The sequence below is a fragment of the Oncorhynchus kisutch genome, linkage group LG7 (assembly GCF_002021735.2).
Source record: "Oncorhynchus kisutch isolate 150728-3 linkage group LG7, Okis_V2, whole genome shotgun sequence".
Classification (NCBI taxonomy): domain Eukaryota; kingdom Metazoa; phylum Chordata; class Actinopteri; order Salmoniformes; family Salmonidae; genus Oncorhynchus; species Oncorhynchus kisutch.
Genome location: NC_034180.2, coordinates 11,882,682 through 11,907,486, shown reverse-complemented (window position 1 = coordinate 11,907,486; position 24,805 = coordinate 11,882,682). Strand labels below are relative to the sequence as shown.

General features: G+C 43.7%; 2 protein-coding genes across 2 annotated transcripts in view; one reads left to right on the top strand and one right to left on the bottom strand.

Moving 5' to 3' along the window:
• Positions 1-1,279, top strand: part of LOC109894192 (leucine-rich repeat transmembrane neuronal protein 1-like) — a 4,504-nt gene extending 3,225 nt beyond the window's left edge. Inside the window, exon 1 of the mRNA XM_020487473.2 lies at positions 1-1,279. This exon is cut by the window's left edge and continues 3,225 nt beyond it. The gene's annotated coding sequence lies outside the window, so the exon portion shown is untranslated.
• The window catches only part of LOC109894191 (catenin alpha-2), a 690,086-nt gene that overhangs the window by 217,689 nt on the left and 447,592 nt on the right, over positions 1-24,805 (bottom strand).

Here is a 24,805-nt window from a genome sequence, read left to right as displayed (position 1 = left end):
GACCAGACTCTATTTTGCCTGTTGACTTGACAAACAGAATCACCAGAGATGGAATATTATGTTGACTTTATACAGAATCACCAGAGAGGATTACTATGTTTGTAGGCCCCAACGGTTTCATCTTCTTCTTCTTCTTCTTCGTCTTCTTCTCTACACCAGGAGTGGATATTATTTCTTACTTCAGAATATTCTGCTATTGTCTAAAGACCACCTTAAAGACCACCTGGGGACACACTGGCCAGCCATCAACACACCATTTTTATTGTGGTAATACAACGACAACAACAAAAACACAACAACAACCAAAAAAAATAAAAAATAAAGATTGCAAAGTTGGATTATTAAAAAATATAAAAAAATATGATTATAAAATCAGTGTAAAACATGTTTAAAACGCAAGAGTGGAGGAAAAAAAAGATGCAAGATGCGATCCTATTTCTTTTGTAAACTACGAAAAAATATCATGTTTAAATAAATGAATTGCTATTCACAGTAAAGCCCTTGTGTTGTAAGGAACCTTTGGGGAGAGGGCTGGATTGTGAAAAGAGATGCCGTGCTCGCGTTGGTGGTTGGAAGAGAAAGAGCATTTGTCTGGCGTGCCTACTGCAGTATCTCTAGTTGGTTAAAAAGACAAGGGGCCAGAGGGATAGCCTAGCCTAGCCATACTTCATTTAAAATGTTAAACCCTCTTCAATCTGAATATCAGATATTTTCTTGATCCCTCATTCCCTATTTGTGTGGGGGGGGGGGGGGGGTATTCAATGTGCTGGCTCGCTATAGATGTTGTGGTTGCTTCCCCCGAATTCCACCACCTTCCCACTTCTCCTCCCTCTCCTCTATCCTTCCTCGATGAAATTGATCTGACCCTTTCTAATCAGGTGGCGTCATTTTCACGTCACATTCGTATGTAGTCTAAGACATTCACACGGACGATACACAGGCAGAAGCAGAGAGAGAGAGATCATGATCATCTGAGAGATATAAAAAGCTCTGCCTTTGCCTTTTCCATCGCTTGGCTGTCATGCTAGAGCTTTGCCATCCTTGCACCGCGAGGGACACATCAAAAGGAGGAGGAAAATGCCTCGCCCCACACTATTCAAATCAAAACGAATTCTAAAATAGGAGCTAGATGAAGAATTGAATATGTGGGCTTTTATCCTTCTTAAAGAGACACCAGTAACACATGACACTGCACATGCCAGGGCCGACGGATTTCCTGACTATGTTCTGCGTGTAATGTTGAAACATTTGTTCTTTCAATACAAGGCTATTTTGGGTATATTTTTCTCTCTGGTTGTTCCTCATTGTGTGAGTGAGAGATGCGTCGACAGAGGGTTTGGTCTCTTGCACCAGTCGACAATTGACATGTAGGTGCTGCTAGGGGGAGAGAAATGAGTGATAGCTAAGGAAAGGAGTGATTGCGGAGGCCGCAGAAAGAAGGTGTAGGCTGCTCTCTAGTGTCCTAACATCAGCAGGAAAGGAAGGAGGGCGGGAGGGAGGGAGGGCGGGAAGAAAATACACTAGACTCAGACTAGACTCAGTGTGTGTGTGTGTGTGTGTGTAGTAGTACACTGTGTCCAGCGGTCTATAGGCTGACCTGTGTTCCTAGACAGAATGCTGCAGCAGCAGCATCAACATCAAGTCTCAATATCAGGTTAGGAGCTAGGGTTAGATTTAGGGTTAGATTTAGGGTTAGATTTAGGGTTAGGGTTAAGGATAGATTTAGGGTTAGATTTAGGGTTAGGGTTAAGGTTAGATTTATGGTTAGATTTAGGGTTAGATTTAGGATCAGGGTTAAGGATAGATTTAGGGTTAGATTTAGGGTTAGATTTAGGATTAGGGTTAAGGTTAGATTTATGGTTAGGGAAAATGGGATTTTGAATGGTGTGTGTATGCGTGTGTGTGTGTGTGTGTGTGTGTGTGCGTCCTACTCCACATATATTTTTGTACAGAGGCAAAAATACGCAGATCTATCCATTTGTGTGAGTGTGTGTGTGTGTGTGTGTGTGTGTGTGTGTGTGTGTGTGTGTGTGTGTGTGTGTGGCTCAACTGGGTGTAGAGTAGGGGTGTGATGTGTCGTGTGTTTGAGTGATGCTGCAGAGTTACAGTAGCATGACACAAACACATATAATACTAGGCGGAGCAATTACTTAACATATTGTATCGACCTGACGGTCAAATCATTATGCCTCTAACGTGGAATAAAATCATCACTGCATTTCAACCACCTGCCTCGACGCAAACAGCAAACAGACAGACCAATACTGTATGTAACACTGGCGATATACCTTATGCGTATTGTGATACCTTCACTTTCATATCAATGTATAGTTGCTTGTGCTTTATGAGGGGCACAAAGCCCCATCAAATGCTAACTAGAAAGGTTCTCAGACTTTTTCCCTTCAGCCTTTTGTATTGGCTGTATAAGCCCCTACTGTTGTACTAAAGCCTGCACTATAGCCTGTATACAGATGTAGGATCTTCATTTGAGCAGGATGTGAATTATTACGTGGATTAAAATGAATCGACAATTTTGTAGGGGTTGATCCATTTTCAAAAGGAACAATATGGTCAGAAAGTGGACATTTTTTTAAACCTCAAATCCACTACAGGTTTTACATTTCTTGCAACAGGGGTGATCCAATTAAGATACTCCATCGTTAGGCCACATGGGTGAATGGTTGCAGTTAAACAATATCATGCCCACTAAACTCTTGTGTATACAGTGCCACGCCACGCGTAAACGGTACAGTACCAACCTAAATCTATTCTGATATCTACCATACGAGGCGTTTCACAGAGTGGAACACGAGACCATAAGAAAAACCGAAATAGTAACAAGCCGGGAGCAACAACTCAGCTAAAATGTGCAGTCTTTTTTTTTGCTGTTTGGAGCCGCTCAAGAAGAAAAACAACAACAACCGGCGACGACAACAGTGGAATTTGCCATTTCAGATTCATGATCTACTTCGTATTCATGATACCTCCCGACCGGGCGGCCCACTTTCAAATCCAAAATGGCCATGAATCATAACTAGGCATGACATCTGTATGCTAAGTAGGCTAGCCACAGACCGATACAGCCGAGCAGAGCAGGGCAGAGAGAGACACATCATAGCGAAATGTGAGATATGCGATATACTGTTAGTCATTTGCTTATTATCTTATTCTCTTATTCATTTTCTTTCCTGATAGTCCCTCAAATCATGCAAATTGCCGGGCCTATATTTAGGCTGTGTTGTCCTGATTTATTTGTATAAATATTCAATGATGCCTTGACACACAGGCTACTGATGGCACCTCCATTTTGTTTCAGTATTTTTAACACGCAATGGTTGGATAGGAGGGAGGCAGGGACAGGGAAGGGGGTCTGCTTATTTGAAAGGGTTGTCCTTAAGACTCCAGGATGCACCCACAGCCCCCCCCCCCTTCTCTATCCCTCCCTCTTTCTCTCTACCTCTATTTGACACTCTGTGGGGAGGACCAAAACCTGCAGGTGTTTGTTGACCGATTCAGACAAGGGGTCATCGCCCCCAACAGGGCATATCACCTCTCCTATAACCTCCCATTATTAACAACCGGATTGATGACACTTAGCAAAATCGATACTAACACAGATGACTGGCTTACCAAATGGACTCGCTTCCATGATCACCTGATGATCCTCTGATTACCGATTACATACTCTTCGACATTTTTCTACATGCTCATGCTACGGCTATTGACGTCTATGAGAGGGCAAGGAGAAAATAATCATGGTTTATTTATATGCCACTGCATTATTGATATGGCAGCTAATTAGCACTGGTGATGGAGGAGAATAGAGAGAAAGGGGAGGACTGGCCGCGATTCCACTCGCATCGTATCTGGTGTTGGGGTGGGTGGGGGGGTTCGGAGGGGGATAAAGTTTGATATTGGGTCTGTTTGAAATGGAAATTGTGCGAGGAATCGTGACAATGGTTTCTGTACGTCGGAGAGCACAGCTGTGTTTAAAAGCAGAGAGGAGAGAGGATGGATGGAGGGATGTGTGGTGATTGGGTAATGCACTTGTTAACAGGTTTTGAATCTTCTGTCTCCAAGCTATGTGTGTGTGTGTGTGTGTGTGTGTGTGTGTGTGTGTGTGTGTGTGTGTGTGTGTGTGTGTGTGTGTGTGTGTGTGTGTGTGTGTGTGTGTGTGTGTGTGTGTGTGTGTGTTTGCATTCTTGTGTGTGCATACAAGAACGAGATCAAGCCATTACGTATGTGAATGACGAAGACTATGTTAGGGAACAGGATGTGCTGGAACAAAATGTTACCGAAACTAAAAGAGAGGATGTTTGGAATGACATAAAGAAAAGAGGAACACATACACACACCCACATAGGGTACGACAGACTGCAGGATGTTACTATGTGTGAACAGGGATGGCACGAGCCAACTTTAAAGGTCACCCCCACACCTCTCAGAGCAGATAGAGAGATCCAGCAGAGCTCAACACACAGCACAGCTAACAGCTAACAGCTAGCGTAGATCCTGTTAAACACAGCACGGCTATCACAACCCATCCGGCTAACACAGACCCATACAGCACATGACATTTCTGGATAGCACACACACACCAACACCTTAAATGACAGGGTCACGTAAATGTCATAGACAACCCATCTGACAAACACAGTGCAACGCCTTGAACGGCAGGGTCATTCAGTACAGCACAGGAGCCATAGACATCTGGTAACACAAACCCCAAGCAACAGGGTCACGGTCAGAGGCCATGTGTGGCTCATTGTGTGTAATGTGTCCTACTTCCCGTGTAACATCTGTTGTGTTGTAACGGGTGATTTCTGCAGCAAAGCACATTTCCCCCCGAGAGATAATAACGTGTTCCACTACTTTAACAACTCTAGTAGGAACGATACACAGGAGTATAATGATGGTCAGGGGGGGTGGAGGGGGGGCTCCAAACCATAGAAATATAATGTTCCTATTAAAGACACTCTGCATTTTCCGCCTGTCCACACATTGTGGTATAATTGACCTGAATGGAGGTGCCCACTCTAATCATTCTAGTTCTACGGTTCAAACACCACTGACACACTGATGTGTGACTAGTCAGTCAGGTCGGCAGCAGTCTTCCGCAGTTGTTTACACTGCGGGCTCAAGTCGACGTCAGAGTGAGGGGTCACAGGGAAATCGTCATTGGCTGCGCTGTAAAGGTGAGTGGTTGCGTGACATTCACAGAGGCAGAGACTCGGTGTGCTCAATCACCTTTCCTCCGGGGAAATGGTTTACGTCGTGTGATTAGGAGAGGGTAGTGGTTAGGGGAAGTGTGTGTGTGTGTGTGTGTGTAAAGTCCATGGCAATAATGCTTAACACATTAATTACCATAACGTTCTGTGCACCGGGGTTTCGACCAGGTACCCACTGTTTTTTCATTGGGGCCCTGCCATGCATAATAAACGGCTCACACCCACTCATAAGCGGATAGGTGGCAAAATCACAAAGTAGCGGCGGGGTACAGCAGCGCGTGGTGGGGCCGCTGACGATTTACGATGACAGTCCATACTTCATTTTAAATGGTTTATCAGGATCGATATTGGAATGATCATCATTGATTCTCACAGTGCTCTCACACACACTTCTCGTTGTCTTTCTCGTCCCCACATTCTATTCCATTCCATTATATTCTCTAGCCACTAACCTACGTTGTACCGATGTAGGATCTTAACTTGAGCCAGTTTGCTATAACAGTGACATAATCCTGCAGCACCAGAAATGTGAATTATTATGTGGATTAATGGACATTTTTTTTGCAGGGTTTTGATACATTTTTCGTTACGGCAAATCAAAGTCTTTAGAGGCCTTTTTTTTTACTTTGAATACACTACAAGTTTTTGTGTATAGACTACACGGGGCGGTTATGTGAGTGCAGGCTAGCTACGACATGCAGGCGGCACTGCTCTGTTTTCATCATATAGACTGATTTAGACAGTGGGAGAGAGACAGAAAGGCAATGTGTGTGTGTGTGTGTGTGTGTGTGTGTGTGTGTGTGTGTGTGTGTGTGTGTGTGTGTGTGTGTGTGTGATGACATAACCACTACATTTCACGTGGACACTGTGTGTATGCTATTGTTAACATCCGGTGGTGCATAAAATGTGATGATAGAATAGCTGGGTCAGAGCCAGTGAGCTAAAACATGACAACAGCTGGCCCTGATTCTGTGGGGGTCTACAGTCCACAGAGTCACTAATATACTGAGATTACAATACATACTGTATTGTCAGATATGGAGCAGAGAGCAGAGAATTATTATGACAAGTGTTTTGATCATAGAGAGAGAGAAAGAGATATTATCTCTATGGTTCAGCTGGAATACTATAAGCTCTACCCGGGGTTGCCCGGAAGCTTCACGTTGGATCCATACTCCATACAGATGGACATGGATATGATAGAACGAGGTCAAGCGGAGTTCAAATCCTGTTGTTTTGATGTGAGCTGTTTTTCAGATGTCCATTCCCTGGACAGAGTAAAACAACGAGTGCATTCTGTCATGTTGTGTGTATTGAGGTTGAATTCAGACAGCTTTTTTTTCCATTTGAATTTTCTTTCTTTCAACATAGTGTTAAATGTGCCAACACGGTAATTGTGTTAAACGTGTATTTGTTAAATGTTTAGCTTCACTTCAGTGTCTTGTCCGTGTTGAATATTTCAAGATGAAAGCGACTGGTGGAAGTGGTAATAGCCCCCCAAAGGCACAACACCAGTGCATACTAGGGTAGTAAGTACCATCTGTAAAATGATATAATGTATACACCCACACGTGATGACATTGATCGATAATGGTCATGTATAGCCTACACATATTGTAGAGAAACACAATGATGCATGCTTGTATACAGTACACAAATAGGAAGGCACGCAGGTACTCGTGCAGGCAGGTAGGCAGGCACGCACACAGACGCATAAGCACACACACTACTTTTTGCACCAGAAAAACAGCTCCAAGTGATTTCAAAGTATTCCCCATGCATAAGGGAGAGATACTCTATATGCAATCAAATACAAATCTAAGCCAGGTTTGAAATGATTATGTTTTAGTCAAATCTGTATTTGTTTGTGCTTCTTGCGGTCATCTTGCAGTCTACAAATGATTTGTAATTATATTCCGGCCGCCTGACCATCTGCTCCAGAAGAAATTGTCCCCCGGCTGAATCTAGTTGTTGATCCCTGCAGTACTGCATACACACGACTGCAATCGACCCACAATCTTAAACCACATAAAAACCACAAGAAATGCCATCGGCGGCTCATTTAAGCAAATCTAGCCAATTCAGGAGGGGTCAAATCTAGTCAACCACGGCAGACCAGTCACGGTCCGTCAACCCCCCTATGACATCACACTTGAGCCCGTAGACCAAAACACCAACTCTATTGTTGGGGGACACAGTCTGAAAGCCTGTTGGGTACTTGGACATGTTTACCGACGATCTGCACAACGAGAAACAAAGGGTGGTGCCAAAACCACCAGCGTGCGACAATCAGTGACCCATGAAACTGTGAAGAAGGCTGATGGGGACTCGGGGTGGTGCGGGGCCAGCGTGACTAAGGGAGCCCGTCCACGTTTTGTTTCGAGTGTCTTCTCTACCCTCATCCTAGCTAAAAGCAGGATCGTAGCGCAAAACATCATTCATGTATCACAACAGTCCATCATAGATACCGAATGAATGAATAAATGAATGAATGAACAAACGGATGAGTGAACGAATGAACAAATGAGTGAATGAATGCATGAATGAACTAATGAACGAATGACAATATATTTGTTAATTCCAGAATGGTAAGGAGTGGAAAGTGTGCAGGCTGAGACTGGCAAAGGTAAAAACAAGAGTAAATGTTCAGAATGGTTTTAGGCACAAATGGTGCCCTTATCCTCCCAGGATCCCGTAAATACTAAACAACTACAACATGTACCAGGGAACCAAGGATTATCAACTTATATATCAAATATATCACCGCATATGCAAGAATGGAAAGCCGTAGTGAACACTGATACCGTAAACATGACCAAACAGATCATTCTAAAGTTAAACCTACATATAAAAAACACACACACTTCATAGATAAAAGGACAACACACGCCTGCAGTTATGGCAAATGTCTCCATTTGCTTTGGACGTTGCGTTGAAAAAGCTCTTCCATAGATGGACTGAACTGGAGGTAAGTGAAGCTATACTGCAGCATTGAGGAGATGAGGGGCGAACCTATGGGCAGTAATCAGCACATCTAGTTAACGGCTATAAGCTGGTAAAGCCTCTATACTCTATGGACACAGAGTTGAGTACACCACATCTAGTTAACGGCTATAAGCTGGTAAAGCCTCTATACTCTATGGACACAGAGTTGAGTACACCACATCTAGTTAACGGCTATAAGCTGGTAAAGCCTCTATACCCTATGGACACAGAGTTGAGTACACCACATCTAGTTAACGGCTATAAGCTGGTAAAGCCTCTATACTCTATGGACACAGAGTTGAGTACACCACATCTAGTTAACGGCTATAAGCTGGTAAAGCCTCTATACTCTATGGACACAGAGTTGAGTACACCACATCAGTTTAGGCAAACTAAAATAGACCGCATTTATCATTCTCTCATTTATCATACTCTCGATGTCATGGTAAACAAATTACAATTCCTCTTGCTCTCCCTCGCATACTCTTTCTCTCCCTGTCGCTCTCTCTCTCCCTCTCTCTCTCCCTTTCGCTCTCCTTCTCTCCCTCTCTTTCTTCACTATCCCTTTCCTTCTCCTTTCCTCCCTTTTGGCATCTCTCCAGTAGCCAATGAGATCCCCCCCCCCCCCCCCCCCATTTTCCCACTGTCAGACAGATTAAGGAATGATGTCGGCGCTTTACGAGAGCTTATGGTAACAACGTGAATTCCATTGGGCATATGGTCTCTCTTCATTTTGTTCAATGTGGTAATATGATTACATTTGGATGGGCTTCAAACTTTACACAAAAGAGTGGACTTACCTGTTATACAAATTGCATCGGAGAGCGAACCAGATGGGGCCGCAGCAAAGGGACATGGGGGGGGGGAGAGAGAGAGAGAATAGGCCAACTGGTTAGAATATATTCAGTGTTTTTATCTCGTTCTTTGTAATGGATCAGAACAGTGGAGAGGGCTTGGAGCGGACCATGTAAAACCATCCATATAACAGTCTGTTGGGCCTGCCGGGTGTCTTTGTCGGTGTTGCATTTCTAACACTCAGGCCTTCGTAGAATCATAGGATCATTTCCAGGACAGCAGAGAGTGCAGCCGGAGAGCCCCACAGACGACTGCCCTGAGATCTGATGAGACCGCCTGGCACGCGCGCGTGTGTGTGTGAGTGAGTGTAGCGACTTGAGAAGAGAAACTAGAACAGAGACAGAGACAGAGACGATGGCCTCAGGAGCTGTGGTGGGTTAAAGCAGATGGTGCGCTTCGTGCCTAACCTCTGACAGCCCATCACAGAGAAACAGGCACAGAGAAATGAAATGAAAGGAGCCTGGTTATTAGAAGTGGGTGAAAACAGTCAGGGGGCCTAAAAATGTCCGACAAGGGTGGTTTCAATTGCTGCTGTCGTTGGCACCACTGTTAAGATATTGCATAGAGATGAATAATGTGACCCCAAACCAGATACACTATTTAGGCCTATAACATAAGCCCTTTTTCAAAATGGCCACTCTGGGGGAGGAGCAACGGCTTAAATGAGACTGTTTTTTAGAAGTGGCGTAGAAGTCAGGGGCCTTATACAATGACAGAAGCTTATCGTTGTTGTTGTTGTTGTTTACCTTCAACTCAAATTCAAAATGTCAGCTCTCCCAAAAAGCCTCAAAGAGATACAAGAGCGAGACACACACACAAAGAATGTGAATGTTTTGGGTCGAGTTTAAGTGGGTCCCCCACCCCTCCCCCACCCCCGAATAGGCCTATATAGTTGAGGCTGCTGAAGCTGCGGTTGACAAGCGAGATGGAGTGTTGTGCCAATTTATGTCCTCTGCAAGTCTCCTGATTACATTCATTGGGGCTCCGTGAGAGATTTATGAATACAACTCAGCCAGCAGCCAGTCCCATCCAGAGTCCTGAATAATGGCAGCCTGCAAGATCGCTTTTTCAATTTCTTCCCTTTCCCTTCCCGCCACAAAAGGGGGGATGAATATAAATCCCCACCCCACCCCCCAAAATATTATCTATGGGCACCTGACATCAAAATATGCTGGGAATTCTGTCACCAACCCCACAGCTTTAAATGGGAGAGCCGGGTATGAAGACCTTGGTGATATCTGTGGCTTGTTTTTGATTGTGTGCAGCACCAAGCAAAAGTCCCCTCCAATATGAAGCACTCAGGTATGGACGCATGCAAAATGGTGGCCATAGCTTGATGTGAACACACTCCACACACTGGACTTTTGACACGCTTTCTACATGACTGAACGTCTGTAGCCTGTCCATGGCACAACAACAGAACAAATTCCAAACATTAACATATGAATGCATGTTCATTGTACTTCCGACAACGTGCTATGGTGCTATTCTTTGACTGTAAGACTGCGGCATGCAGTTAACGCTAACATATAGTCGCGCAGAGTAAATGCATTGTGTTAATTCATGCTGTCAGATCCATAGAACCAGGCGCTGAGGACAAACAGACCATTTGAATAAGCCTTCAAGCGCCAAGTGGTGCCCGAGTCCCTCATGACTTTTGGGAAAGACAGTGCCGTAGATAAAAAGGAGAATGAAAGAAAGAATAGCTGGAATACGAGTGAGGGGGAGAAAGAAAAAGAGAGTGTGTGATAGTGAAGAGAGAGAAAGAGAAGTTTCAAGGGATAGAGTGCGGGACATTGGACTTCCTCCGCTCTTGTTCTGGCCAAAACAAACACATTGGGGGAACCCGAATTGCCTGCTGAATCGTGGGAGCCCATTACAGCTGTGGAGACTGGAGAGCGGGGCCACAGTCAGAGGAAGAGAGAGAAGGCTCAAACTTAAAGGGAAACTCCACTCAAAAACAATATGCATAAACAGATGAAGTCAGAAGTTTACATACAATTTAGCCAAATACATTTAAACTCAGTTTTTCACAATTCCTGACATTTAACCCTAGTAAAAATGGCCTGTCTTAGGTCAGTTAGGATCACCACTTTATTTAAGAATGTCAAATGTCATTTATGTAATTATTTATTTCAGCATTTCTTTCTTTCATCGCATTCCCAGTGAGTCAGAAGTTTACATTCACTCAATTAGTATTTGATAGCATTGCCTTTAAATTAACTTTGGCCTTCCACAAGCTTCCCACAATAAGTTGGGTGAATTTTAGCCCATTCCTCCTGACAGAGCTGGTGTAACTGAGTCAGGTTTGTAGGCCTCCTTGTTCGCACACGCTTTTTCAGTTCTGCCCAAAATGTTTTTAGGTCAGGGCTTTGTGGTGGCCACTCCAATACCTTGACTTTGTTGTCTTTAAGCCATTTTGCCACAACTTTGGAAGTATGCTTGGGGTCATTGTCCATTTGGAAGACCCATTTGCGACCAAGCTTTCACTTTCTGGCTGATGTCTTGAGATGTTGCTTCAATATAACCACATAATTTTTCTTCCACATGATGCCATCCATTTTGTGAAGTGCACCAGTCTCTCCTGCAGCAAAGCACCCCCACAAAATGGTGCTGCCACCCCTGTGCTTCATGGTTGGGATGTTGTTCTTCTGCTTGCAAGCGGCCCCCTTTTTCCTCCAAACATAACAACGGTCATTATGGCCAAACAGTTATATTTTTGTTCCATCAGACCAGAGGACATTTCTCCAAAAAGTACGATCTTTGTCCCCATGTGCAGTTGAAAACCGTAGTCTGGCTTTTTTATGGTGGTTTTGGAGCAGTGGCTTCCTCCTTGCTGTGCGGCCTTTCAGGTTATGTCGATGTAGGACTCGTTTTACTGTGGATACAGATACTTTTGTACTTGTTTCCTCCAGCATCTTCACAAGGTCCTTTGCTGTTGTTCTGCGATTGATTTGCACTTTTCGCACCAAAGTACATTCATCTCTAAGAGATAGAATGCGTCTCCTTCCTGAGTGGTATGACGGCTGCATGGTCCCATGGTGTTTATACTTGCGTACTATTGGTTGTACACATTAACGTGGTTCTTCAGTGGTTTGGAAGTTGCTCCCAAGGATAAACCAGACTTGTGGAGGTCTACACTTTATTTTCTGATTTCTTTAGATTTTCCCATGATGTCAAGCAAAGAGACACTGAGTTTGAAGGTAGGCCTTGAAATACATCCACAGGTACACCTCCAATTGACTCAAATTGTAACGGTTCTCTTGTGGTGAAGGAGAGTCGGACCAAAATGCAGCGTTGTGATGATTCATGTTATTGTAATAAAGGAAAAGCTATACATGAAAAAACTACCAAAATAATGAAAATGTGAAAACCAAAACAGTCCTATCTGGTGCAAACACAGAGACAGGAACAATCACCCACCAACACACAGTGAAACCCAGGCTACCTAAATATGGTTCCCAATCAGAGACAATGACTAACACCTGCCTCTGATTGAGACCATATCAGGCCAGACATAGAAATAGACAAACTAGACATGAAACATAGAATGCCCACTCAGCTCACACCCTGACCAACCAAAACATAGAAACATACAAAGCAAACTATGGTCAGGGTGTGACACAAATTATGTCAATTAGCCTATCAGAAGCTTTTAAAGCCATGTCATCATTTTCTGAAATTTTACAAGCTGTTTAAAGGCACAGTTAACTTAGTTTATGTAAACTTCTGACCCACTGGAATTGTGATACAGTGAATTATAAGTGAAATAATCTCTCTGTAAACAATTGTTGGAAAAATGACTTGTGTCATGCACAAAGTAGATGTCCTAACTGACATGCCAAAACTATAGTTTGTTAACAAGAATTTTGTGGAGTGGTTGAAAAACAAGTTTTAATGACTCCAACCTAAGTGTAGGTAAACTTCCAACTGCAACTGTATATACAGAAACAAGGCAGATAGAGAGAATGAAAGGGAGGAAAAGTGCACACGGTTGCTTAACAATCCCTTGCTGACATTTAGAAAAGCCACAACCTGGGCACTCAAAGATGACAAATGCGTTGCGAGAGCACACACTCACACACACAGTAGTGTGTCATGTGATGTACAGAAAGACCAAAAGACGGCACTCTCTTTTTAAAGTTCTATTTAACAACGGCCACCAACGGCCCCGAAAGACCCCTATCATGTTTGCTTGTTTGTGGTTTATTGCCATTCCATATAGGTGGTTCTGTGATAGTGGTCAATAACCAGTAGTAGTATTTATTGCATTTGAATCAATACAGGTGTTATGCAGTCTTGTGTTGTGTGTATGATATCCAATGTTATTGGCCTAATAGGTCTCGGGTTGTCTGAGTCAGAACTTATTTGATATCGGGGCAAGGGGGCTATAATCTTTAAACACAATTCACTAGAACGGGTTGCAGAAAAACAGGAAAGGTTTGGGATTAGGTATCCGTTTAGACGGATAGGGACCTTGTGTGTTTAACAATTTCCAACAGTCATAATCCATGAGAATGTCAAGTTCTCAGAGCATTTAATTCAATCACTTTCATAATCAAAATGGTGGCCCGAGTGCTTTGCCGAGGGGCTTAGCGAGAGAGAGAGAGAGAGAGAGAGAGAGAGAGAGACAATAGAGGGCTGCAGATGCCATCAGGTCAGGTGGAATGAAAATAAAAACAACACAATAAAGTGGAGCGGGCTGAACGGGCTGAGCCAGCCTCCTGTGAAGCCTCAAACCCTCCAATCCCCCAAAAGGCATTTGATGCGCTTTGCGCCAAGGACATGCAACAGTAAGGTCATGATCAAACACGGGTGGCATACTGAATGAGGCTATACTCCCAGAGGGGACTTTTCCTGGACCCGGCTCATTGTCTGTCTCCAACTCTCTCCCTGCTTATGGTTTTTAATTGCTCCATGCACGTTATCCTAACGTTTCCCTGGCGGATTGTCTTTGGTCCCGACTGATGCACAACCCCCAAGACAACCCCCTACACAACCCCCAAGACCCTCTTCATCCAGGCTTGAAGATGCAAGCACACATACAGTGCCTTCGGAAAACATTAAGACGCCTTGACTTTTTCCACATTTATTTTTTACATTACAGCCTGTATTAAATATATATATTTTTCTCAGCAATCTACACACAATACCCCATAATGACAAAGTGAAAACAGGTTTAATTTTTATTATTAATTTGTTAAAAATAAAAACAGAAATAGCTTATTTACATAAGTATTCAGACCCTTTGCTATGAGGTTCTAAATTGAGCTCAGGTGCATCCTGTTTCCTTTGATCGTCCTTGAGATATTTCTACAACTTGATTGGAGTCCACCTGTAGGAAATTCAACTGATTGGACATGATTTGGAAAGGCACACACCTCTCTATATAAGGTCCCACAGTTGACAGTGCATGTCAGAGCAAAAATCAAGTCATGAGATCAATGAATTGTACATAGAGCTCCAAGACAGGATTGTGTCTGGGGAAGGGTAACAACACATTTCTGCAGCATTGAAGGTCCCCAAGAACACAGTGGCCTCCATCATTCTTAAATGGAAGAAGTTTAGAACCACCAAGAGCTTTCCGCCTGGCCAAACTGAGCAATCGGGGGAGAAAGGCCTTGGTCAGGGAGGTGACCAAGAACCCGATGGCCACTCTGACAGAGCTCTAGATTTCCTCTGTGGAGATGGGAGAACCTTCCAGAAGGACAACCATCTCTTCAGCACTCCACCAATCAGGCCTTTATGGCCAGACGGAAGCCACTCCTCAGTAAAATGCACATGACAGCCTGCTTGGAGTTTGCCAAAAGGCACCCAAAGACTCTCAGACCATGAGAAACAAGATTATCTGGTCTGATGAAACCAAGATTGAACTCTTTGGCCTGAATGTCAAGCATCACGTCTGGAGGTGGAAGCATCCTGCTGTGTGATGTTTTTTAGCGGCAGGGACTGGGAGACCAGTCAGGATCGAGGCAAAGATGAATGCAGCAAAGTACAGAGAGATCCTTGATGAAAATCTGCACCAGATTGCCCAGGACCTCAGACTGGGGCGAAGGTTCACCTTCCAAAAGGACAACGACCCTAAGCACACAGCCAAGATAATGCGGGGGTGTCTTCGGGACAAGTCTCTGAATGTCCTTGAGTGGCTCAGCCAGAGGCCGGACTTGAACCCGATCGAACATCTCCGCAGACCTGAAAATAGCTGTGCAGCGACGTTCCCCATCCAACCTGACAGAGCTTGAGAGGATCTGCAGAGAAGAATTAGCAAACATTTCCAAAAAACTGTTTTTGCTTTGTCATTATGGGGTATTGTGTGTAGAGAACAAAATAACAAATGATGAGAAGAAAATAGCACATTGAATCCATTTTAGAATAGGCTGCAACGTAACAAAATGTGGAAAAAGTCAAGGGGTCTGAATACATTACGAAGGCACTGTATGTGCTGGTACTGTACAGGCCTACTGACACATGCACATGCATTTATGTAAGCAAGATTCAGTGCATTCCACTGTAGACACAATATGCTCTCTCTCGACATGGTTTCTCTCCTGTCTTAAGACACCTCTCTCTCTCTCTCTGGTCTCTCTCTCTCTCTGGTCTCTCTCTCTCTCTCTCTGGTCTCTCTCTCTCTCTCTCTCTGGTCTCTCTCTCTCTCTCTCTGGTCTCTCTCTCTCTCTCTGGTCTCTCTCTCTCTCTCTCTCTGGTCTCTCTCTCTCTCTCTCTGGTCTCTCTCTGGTCTCTCTCTCTCTGGTCTCTCTCTCTCTCTCTCTCTCTCTCTGGTCTCTCTCTCTCTCTCTCTGGTCTCTCTCTGTCTCTCTCTCTCTGGTCTCTCTCTCTCTCTCTCTCTGGTCTCTCTCTCTCTCTCTCTGGTCTCTCTCTCTCTCTCTGGTCTCTCTCTCTCTGGTCTCTCTCTCTCTCTCTCTCTGGTCTCTCTCTCTCTCTGGTCTCTCTCTCTCTCTCCTCTCTCTCTCTCTCTCTCTCTCTGGTCTCTCTCTCTCTCTGGTCTCTCTCTCTCTCTCTCTCTCTCTCTGGTCTCTCTCTCTCTCTGGTCTCTCTCTCTCTCTCTCTCTCTCTCTCTCTGGTCTCTCTCTCTCTCTCTCTCTCTGGTCTCTCTCTCTCTCTGGTCTCTCTCTCTCTCTAGCATATGTACTAAACAAGCACTAAACAATGGAGTGATAACATTCAACTTTGGATGGACACACACATACAAGCACACGTACACAGCGTCCTCTGACAGAAAGTCAAAAGTCGCAAATTCCAATTAACTTTGGCTGTCAAAGGTCTAGTCAGAGACCAACCTACATAATAGTGGTGCGTGGGTCAGCTGTTTGTTCACCCGCCTGCCCGCAATTGTTAAGAACCATCTGCAAGCGCCCGACTATATGATTAAGTCCCGCACCCGAACTTAACCTGTAAATTTAGAAAATGCGCTATAGGCTAAATTCAAAGAAGGCAGGCGGAACAATTTTTGGCAGGGGGTGCATGATTTTCTCTTGTCTGATTATAATTTCCAACATTTTTGGTAAGCTATTCGTTAGTCAACATCTATAATTAGACACACGCAGCTTCTCTTCTGTCATATGTTGCCCTAGATGACGAAATACATCGATAGAACGAATGCTTCAATCTAGTTGACATCGGTAAAGTTTTCTATGTCATCTTCTTTCGCGGAGCAAAGACATTGAGGGACAGGGGAGAAAATGTACGAACAAAACAAATGGAAATAACTTCAGTTTGACCGGTTGTAAGGAAATAGAAAGCTGTGAAAACAACCCAACATGTTTCTGATGTGCATTCAGTTCGGCTCGGACACATTTTTATTTGGTTGAAAGATAGCCCTTCTACAGATGGTATTTAACTGAGCATTCGCATTCTCTTAAGACGCTGACATAAAACAATCCTATTTCTCCACCCCTGTTCCCGAGTCATCATTATGCCTTCGCTTGGTGTATCATTTTAACGCAATGCTTAATTCTGCAGGAGTTCATATTAAGGCTATGTGACAGGTTACAGACCTACAGTCTGTGTCCAGATTTCAGTTTCCATTTAACCCATCTGAACAGTAAGCTACAGTTCCATTGACGTGCCCATAGGCCTATTTGACGTCCCCGTCTTGAGGCTGTCGAATTTGCACAGCGCCTCACAATCGTCACACATAACACAGCCGGCGCTGCCATCATCCTCTTTAACCACTTCACCAAATCTTTCCCGAACACTACCTTTCTGGCTCCTCCCTTCTCTTTATTTTCAACTCTACTTTCGCAGCTTTTCCGTTATTGAAATAAACTCTGACATTGTCCTTGGCCAATCTGTTGTGGATGAAGCTCTTGGCTTATTATGCTGGGAAAATGTCTGCAAAACAAATGGAAAAATGTATGCAAAGAGTTTTAGAGTCACAAGCAGTCACTGCGTGCTCGGGATGTGGGACCGAATACTGACCTTTAGACCACTTTATCGCACTTTAACTGAATGCCAATGGAAGTAGATGACCGTATCAATAACGACTGCATTGACACTGTGTTATTGCTTCAGTTTCTATGGCAACTGTTGTAAATTGACACGACGGGGGTCATGTTACATGATTATCTTTGCCGTGGTTTGTTGAAACAAATGTGATAACAGCCTAGTACATCCATTTGCAACAGTGGTGGGTGAGCATCTGCAAATAGAAAGGATGAAGGAAAAACACAATGGTTCGTTATGGCCAATATTATTTCCTTGTTTGAAATGTTGGGATCAGTGTGTGGGAGTAATGATGTGAGCGTCTATGTTTAAGTTGTTACTAATGAAACCCGAGGGTCCCCGATGACAATGAAGCGGATGTTAGATGAGTGTGTGTTTGGTTGTGCAGCTCCTTGCTATTTCACAACACACAGACACACACACACACACACACAGAGACACACACACACACACAACCACAAGACACACGCACGGACGTACACAGGCGTGCACACACACGCGCACACACTCGCGCGCGCACACACTCAGCAGAATGAACTGCTCACAGTTCCACCTTGGGGAGGCTTAAGCCCATTTGAATGGAAAGGTGAACCCGCGAGGCAAATGCACACTGTCAGATCTGTCAAATGCCTGTGATGAATGAAGATGTGTCTGCCCCACCTCTCCCTCAGAGAAGCACAGGAGACACACAGGGAGAAAAGGGTGTGGGTTACTAATCACTGCCCATTTTGACCATCTGTGCCGTCACTAACGCTTTGAACTTGACGTGTCGGGCAGGATCCTTTTCATCTGTCTGTTGGTGGTGCTTCTCGTTGATGAAATATGAACATCTCTGACGTGTGAGTGTTTGATGGAATGCATGACAATGGCGAACCTGGCGAGCAGAACAGTACAATGCTACTGGTAAGGGTTTTGGGCCGCGGTGTTTCTAATAGGCAGCTTTTCAAGGTTGAATGTTAAATGGAGGCAGTATATAACACATCTTCATGACAGGGCCATGAACAGTACCCATTAAATGCATTATACTGTTAGAAAACTCTGATCTTTTGCTTGTGTTTGGTATTTATTATTTATCTATGATTTGTACAGTGGATTTGGAAAGAATTCAAACCTCTTCACTTTTTCCACATTTTGTTACGTTGCAAAATGCTCCCCCCCGCAACAAGACCTCATAAACAGAAGGGACCTTATTTCATGACCAGAACATGAACTGAGAGAATAATTAACTTAACATGAACTGAACAGAGTACAGAACAGCAAATAACAGAAAACTAAGAAAGTTGTGAGTGGTAAGAAAGAGGGAGTGGGAGAGAGAGAAAGAGAAAGGGAGTACACAAGTGAGAGAGATGATATAGAGATGGTAATAGCGACAGAAGGCAGAAAGACAGAGAGAGAGAAAGAGAGATAGAGAGAGAATGATAGTAAGGGGAAAAAAGGAGAGTGTGAGAGAGAGAGTAGGATGAACGAGGCCAAAATCCAATGGAACCAGATGGCCCCCGGAACAAGTAGCGCCTGAGGCGCCCGCCTCCTCCCCCACAATCCTCAACGTGAAGCAACAAAGGTGGAGGGCACTGACACACATGAGACAGGCCCTGGCTGACTCTCATTTCTTTTTCATCTGTGTCTGGAGGTCCTCTGGGCAAGAGGCAACATTTTCTGACGGAGAAACTGTTGGGGAGAAATGGTAGACGCTAGGGTCAGCTGTTTTTTTTTTTAGAGTGAGGAGAAAGGTGGCGTGAGAGAGGCAGGTAGTTTGAGGGAAGGGAGGGATGGACTGACGTAGAGAGGGAGAGCGAGAAAAGGAGGAGGACCATTGTCTACAGTGCACTGTTTACAGCACAGGGTGCCAAGCACTGAGGTTCCATTCACTCATATATGGCATATTACTACATTTTACGGCAACACTTAAAAAAAAAAATGTATGGAGCATATAGCTTAGCAGACTGTGTAGCAGCTGTATCACCACTGTGTCTTACTTCTTTCTCCCTTCGCGCACCACTACTGAAGAGACTCAACAAGGCAGGCAGCCTAGTGGTTAAGTGCATTGGGCCAGTAACAAAAAGGTTGCTGGTTCGAATCACCAAGCCGGCAAGGCCTTGAGCAAGGCAGTTAACCCCCAACAACAACTGCTCGATGGTCACCAATGACATTGATTAGGGCAATGTCACCTCTCTGATTCAGATGCAGAAGACACATTTCAGTTGAATACATTCATTTGTGCAGCTGACTACTGTAGCTATCCCCCTTTCCCAATAGCAACAGGAACAATGAGAAAGAAAGCATCTGAAGAAAGCAACAACAACAAGAAGAAAGAGAGTCACCAGAAACAAAGTGAAAGATTAGCACGCCAACCAAAACGAGTAGCTCGTCCAAGAGAACGTTGGCGATACAGTATATACATACACAGAACAAAATGGTTTCATTTCCGCGGATGGAGCGAACCACAAAGCAATCAGTGAGCCACCTCTCACACCTCCCCTTCGCTCCTGCAGCTACACACACAGGGGCACGCATACTGTAGACACACACACGGCCTGAAATTAAATCATAAAAGCCATTCCATTAAATTGAACTGTAATTCAATAGTCGCAATCATTCCGAAAATTCAAACGAAAAAAAATCTCTCATTTACGGCAGTCTTCTGTCCCGCATGTCAAATGACTCTGCGCCATCAGATTGAGCCTAGTCAATTCCTGCTATTGACTGTAGTCAAGGCACACCAGTCAAGGCACACCAAAGACACTGCATGTACACTTCTGTAAATGCAACACTCCCAAAAAGTGTTTTGTCAAATGTTTTGCCTTGGTTTTTGCCTTGGTGTCAGTGCTTCACTTTACATGACTGGAGTGCAAACAGCATACAATATATCATGACATCTATACAATTCTGCAGATCAAAGTGCACACGTAGATGTTTGTATAGGTGGACCCAGTGGTAAACAAACCCACGATCCTGCAGGCTCCGTGCTCGACCGACAGAGTCACATGGAACCACATACAAAGGGGACAGAATGTCGGAAATCTACATGCTTTTCCCTGTTACGCAGGGCCAGAAGGTAAATACCAGCACCACATGACAGATCAAACATGTCATACTATGTTAGTGTACGTGCCGAGTAGAGCATATGGGCCTCGGCAGGGGTTAGCAAGGAGTATAGAGTGCAGTATGGTTTCGGTGTCTGCTCTCTGTTCATAGTTTGCTTGTGAGCTAGGTCGCTTTGAGAGCCTCCTGATCCCTGACTAATCTCCTGCTACAGTGTCTGTCTGTCTGTCTGTCTGTCTGTCTGTCTGTCTGTCTGTCTGTCTGTCTGTTTGTCTGTTTGCCTGTCTGTCTGTCTGTTTGCCTGCCTGCCTGCCTGCCTGCCTGTCTGTCTGTCTGTCTGTCTGTCTGTCTGTCTGTTTGCCTGTCTGTCTGTCTGTTTGCCTGTCTGTCTGTCTGTTTGCCTGCCTGCCTGTCTGTCTGTCTGTCTGTCTGTCTGTCTGTCTGTCTGTCTGTCTGTCTGTCTGTCTGTCTGTCTGTCTGTCTGTCTGCCTGTCTGAGCCAGCAGCAATAGCAGCACCACCTCTCTCTCTCTACATATTTAGGTCAAATAGGGTATTTTCTCCCCCCCCCCCCCCACCTGCTACTTCCATCCGCACACTCCCCAGAAATATGCCCAAACAAATAGGGCAATGACACAATCACGCAGATCTGCTAAAGGGACACAACAAAGCAAATGAAACCAAAGCTAGTGTTGTTGTAGATGCCCATAGAATACCTCCCAAAAGAAGGACTGTATCAGACAGCATGCGGCACAACAATGGCACAAACACAGGCGGGGATATAGAACTAGAACCAACACAGAAAGCAAATCAGATCAGAGCGTACCACCTGCAAAACAAAGTCAATGTCGAACTAATGTATGGTTGTTGTTGTCGACACCCACACTGTTGAATCCTCGTTCACACTTCCGCAGACAAATATGCATATCGCGAACTACGGCTATCTGTTCAAACGAAGGGTTTGATTCACATTTGCATTTTTTTTTGCACCTGAAATGAATGCTCACGGATCTCTTTCTACGTGGATGAAAGATGGCTGTCCTCATCCTTTTAAATGTTTAGCTTCAGGTATGCTTTAGAATGTTGTATTTTTCTTCTTCGTGTTTTAAATAGATATCTGACACACTTGCTTCATCCCAAATGGGTTACACCCAGACCCTTGTGTTTAGTGCGATGAGGACATTTTGCATTATGATCCGTTTATGACACTTAAAAATGATACGGCAGCCATGTTAGCACCACATTAATATCACAGAGGAAATAATTAAATACATTTTTAAAAAGCTATGTAACTGAATGTTTAGAACTAGAATAATATTCATAATTCAAAAAGTTGGCCTAACTCTCTAAATATATAGCTCTGGCTATATCTACTGTCAAACACTATTCACCCTCTGGATACAGCGCCCTCTACTGGGGCTATGAACAAAAATGATTTGCTGTTTACTCTCTTAGTCTTTCTTAAAAAATATTCAAAAACATCAAAACCTTTAATTGAAGTAAAATGATTGAAAGAGATAAATGTGAAATAAATGTAAATATTTAAAAAAAATGAAATATGTGTGCCACAATTATTAGCACCACATGAAATTGTTACGAGTAAAATCAAACTGAAGTATCTTCCCATTCATATTAGACATGTTTTAAGTTCATCTGAGTGATTAGGAACACTTAAGTGGTAAGCCATGACTTCCTGTTTCACTGGGGTATATATATGAGGTGACACACAGGCCAAGTTCCCATAGTCATCCATCACTATGGGAAAGCCCCGAGAATACAGTAATGATGTGTGACAAAACGATGTGTGGTTGTTGAGCTGAACAAATCAGAAAATGGCTATGAGAAAATAGCTCAATGGAAAATGCCCATTTCCACTATCAGGGCAATAATTAAGACGTTTAAAGCAACTGAAGATGTTAACAACTGTCCTGGAAGAGGACGTGTGTCTATACAGCACAGTGAGGAGGATGGTTTGAGTGGCCCAAAAATCTCCAAGGATCACAGCTGGAGAATTGCAGACATTAGTTGTATCACATCCTGATCTGTTTCACCTGTCCTTGTGCTTGTCTCCACCCCCTCCAGGTGTCGCCCATCTTCCCCACTTATCCTCTGGGTATTTATACCTGTGTTTTCTGTCTGTCTGTGCCAGTTTGTCTTGTTTGTCAAGCGTACCAGTGTTTGTCCTGTCAGCTCCCGTCTTCTCCCAGCCTCTCGTTTTCTCCTCCTTATGTCATTTGTATTTAGATTTTCAATGTATTATAATTGTAAACATGGGTAGCTTGAATTCTCAGGAGCATATGGAAACAAAGGCACAACAATAAACAGCAGTGCCTACCTTGTAACATGAAATACAATAGTCATTTATAACTTCAACAAGTGTGCATAGTCCATCAGCATATATCAAAATGAAGTCACATAGCAGTGCCTTAAACAAAATAGGGCCACTTGAGACTGGTTAGGAAGGTGTTCTTAATGTTTTGTACACCCAGTGTATGAACCTGCACACGCACATACATACAGGCAAACAGTCACACACCTTTTTTGCTGAAGTCAATATAATCTATAGGGTCAAGTGTTTTTCAAGACCACCTGAACTTTGTTTTTTTTTCTTACCTGTAGTTCTTCCTTTTGGCACCAATAATTCGATAAGTTCCTTCTCAAGCCACCAAGTAAAATGTCTTGATATCCAAATCATCTCAATTAATCATCTAATTCCCACAGATTAAAATGATAAGCATGCCATGTAAAATGGTTCATTTCTATGACTTCGCCTGGAAAGCCAAATAGACTTTGAATGTGATGCACCTGTGTTAATGAACTAATGATTACGCTTCGAAGGGTGGGTTACGGAGGTCTTATTAGGTCAGGTACGCTACATCTCATGGATACAACAACAAAAAATGGCAGAAAAACTCCCTCCGGCAAATGCTTACATCAATCAAATGCCTCTAAATCCATCCATGACAGAGAGTGTGCAAATACACACCTTGAGAGAAGGGAAGAGAATCGGGACGCAACCCTCTCTTACTCATCTCTCCAAAGCCTGCCCAGCACCAGAGGTTGAGATAGTGGTAATAGCAGCAGCATAGCTTCTCATAGCCCTCAGGTCTACGTGCCTCTCTGGTTCCATGCAAACATTCTCTCTCCCTGCCAATACAATCACCCGCATACTCTGGGGGCTAATCTCAATAATATCTTTCCTTGATTTCTATTATCCTTGAGAGAGAGAGTGTGTGTGTGTGTGTGTGTGTGTGTGTGTGTGTGTGTGTGTGTGTGTGTGTGTGTGTGTGTGTGTGTGTGTGTGTGTGTGTGTGTGTGTGTGTGTGTGTGTGTGGAATCCTCTCCTTTTTTTGAGACTCGGTAGCAATGACAGTGGAACAGCCAACATCCAATGCTATACTGAACAAAAATATAAAACACAACATGTAAAGTGTTGGGCCCACGTTTCATGAGCTGAAAAAAAAAAGTTATTTATTTAAAAGACTGTTACATCCCTGTTAGAGAGCATTTCTCCTTTGACAAGATAATTCATCCACCTGACAGGAGTGGCATATCAAATAGCTGTAAACATAATTTTCATTACACAGGTGCATCTTGTGCGGTGGACAATAAAAGGCCATTCTAAAATGTGCAGTTTTGTCACACAACACAACTCCACAGGTGTCTCAAGTTTAGAGGGAGTGTGCAATTGGTATTCTGACTGCAATAATATCTTCCAGAGCTTCTTGACAGATAATTGAATGTTAATTTGGCTACCATAAACCACCTCCAATGTTGTTTTAGGGAATTTGGCAGTTCATCCAACTGGACTCACAACCACATGTAACCACGCTAGCCAAAGGCCTCCACATCCGGCTTGTTCACCTGCGGGATTGTCTGAGACCAGCCTCCCGGACAGCTGATGAAACTCAGAAGTATTTTTGTCTGTAATAAATCCCTTTTGCAGGGAAAAAAATAATTCTGAATGGTGCCCCTGCCCAGTCCTGTGAAATCCATAGTTTAGGGCCTAATACATTTATTTCAATTGACTGATTTCCTTATATGAACAGTAACTCAATACATTTGTTAAAATTGTTGCATGTTGTGTTTATGTTGTTGTTCAGTATGTACGTTTGGACACACCAACTCATTCATGGGTTTTTCTTTATATTTACTATTTTCTACATTGTAGAATAACAGTGAAGACATCACAACTATGAAATAACACATATGGAATCATGTCAAAAAAGTGTT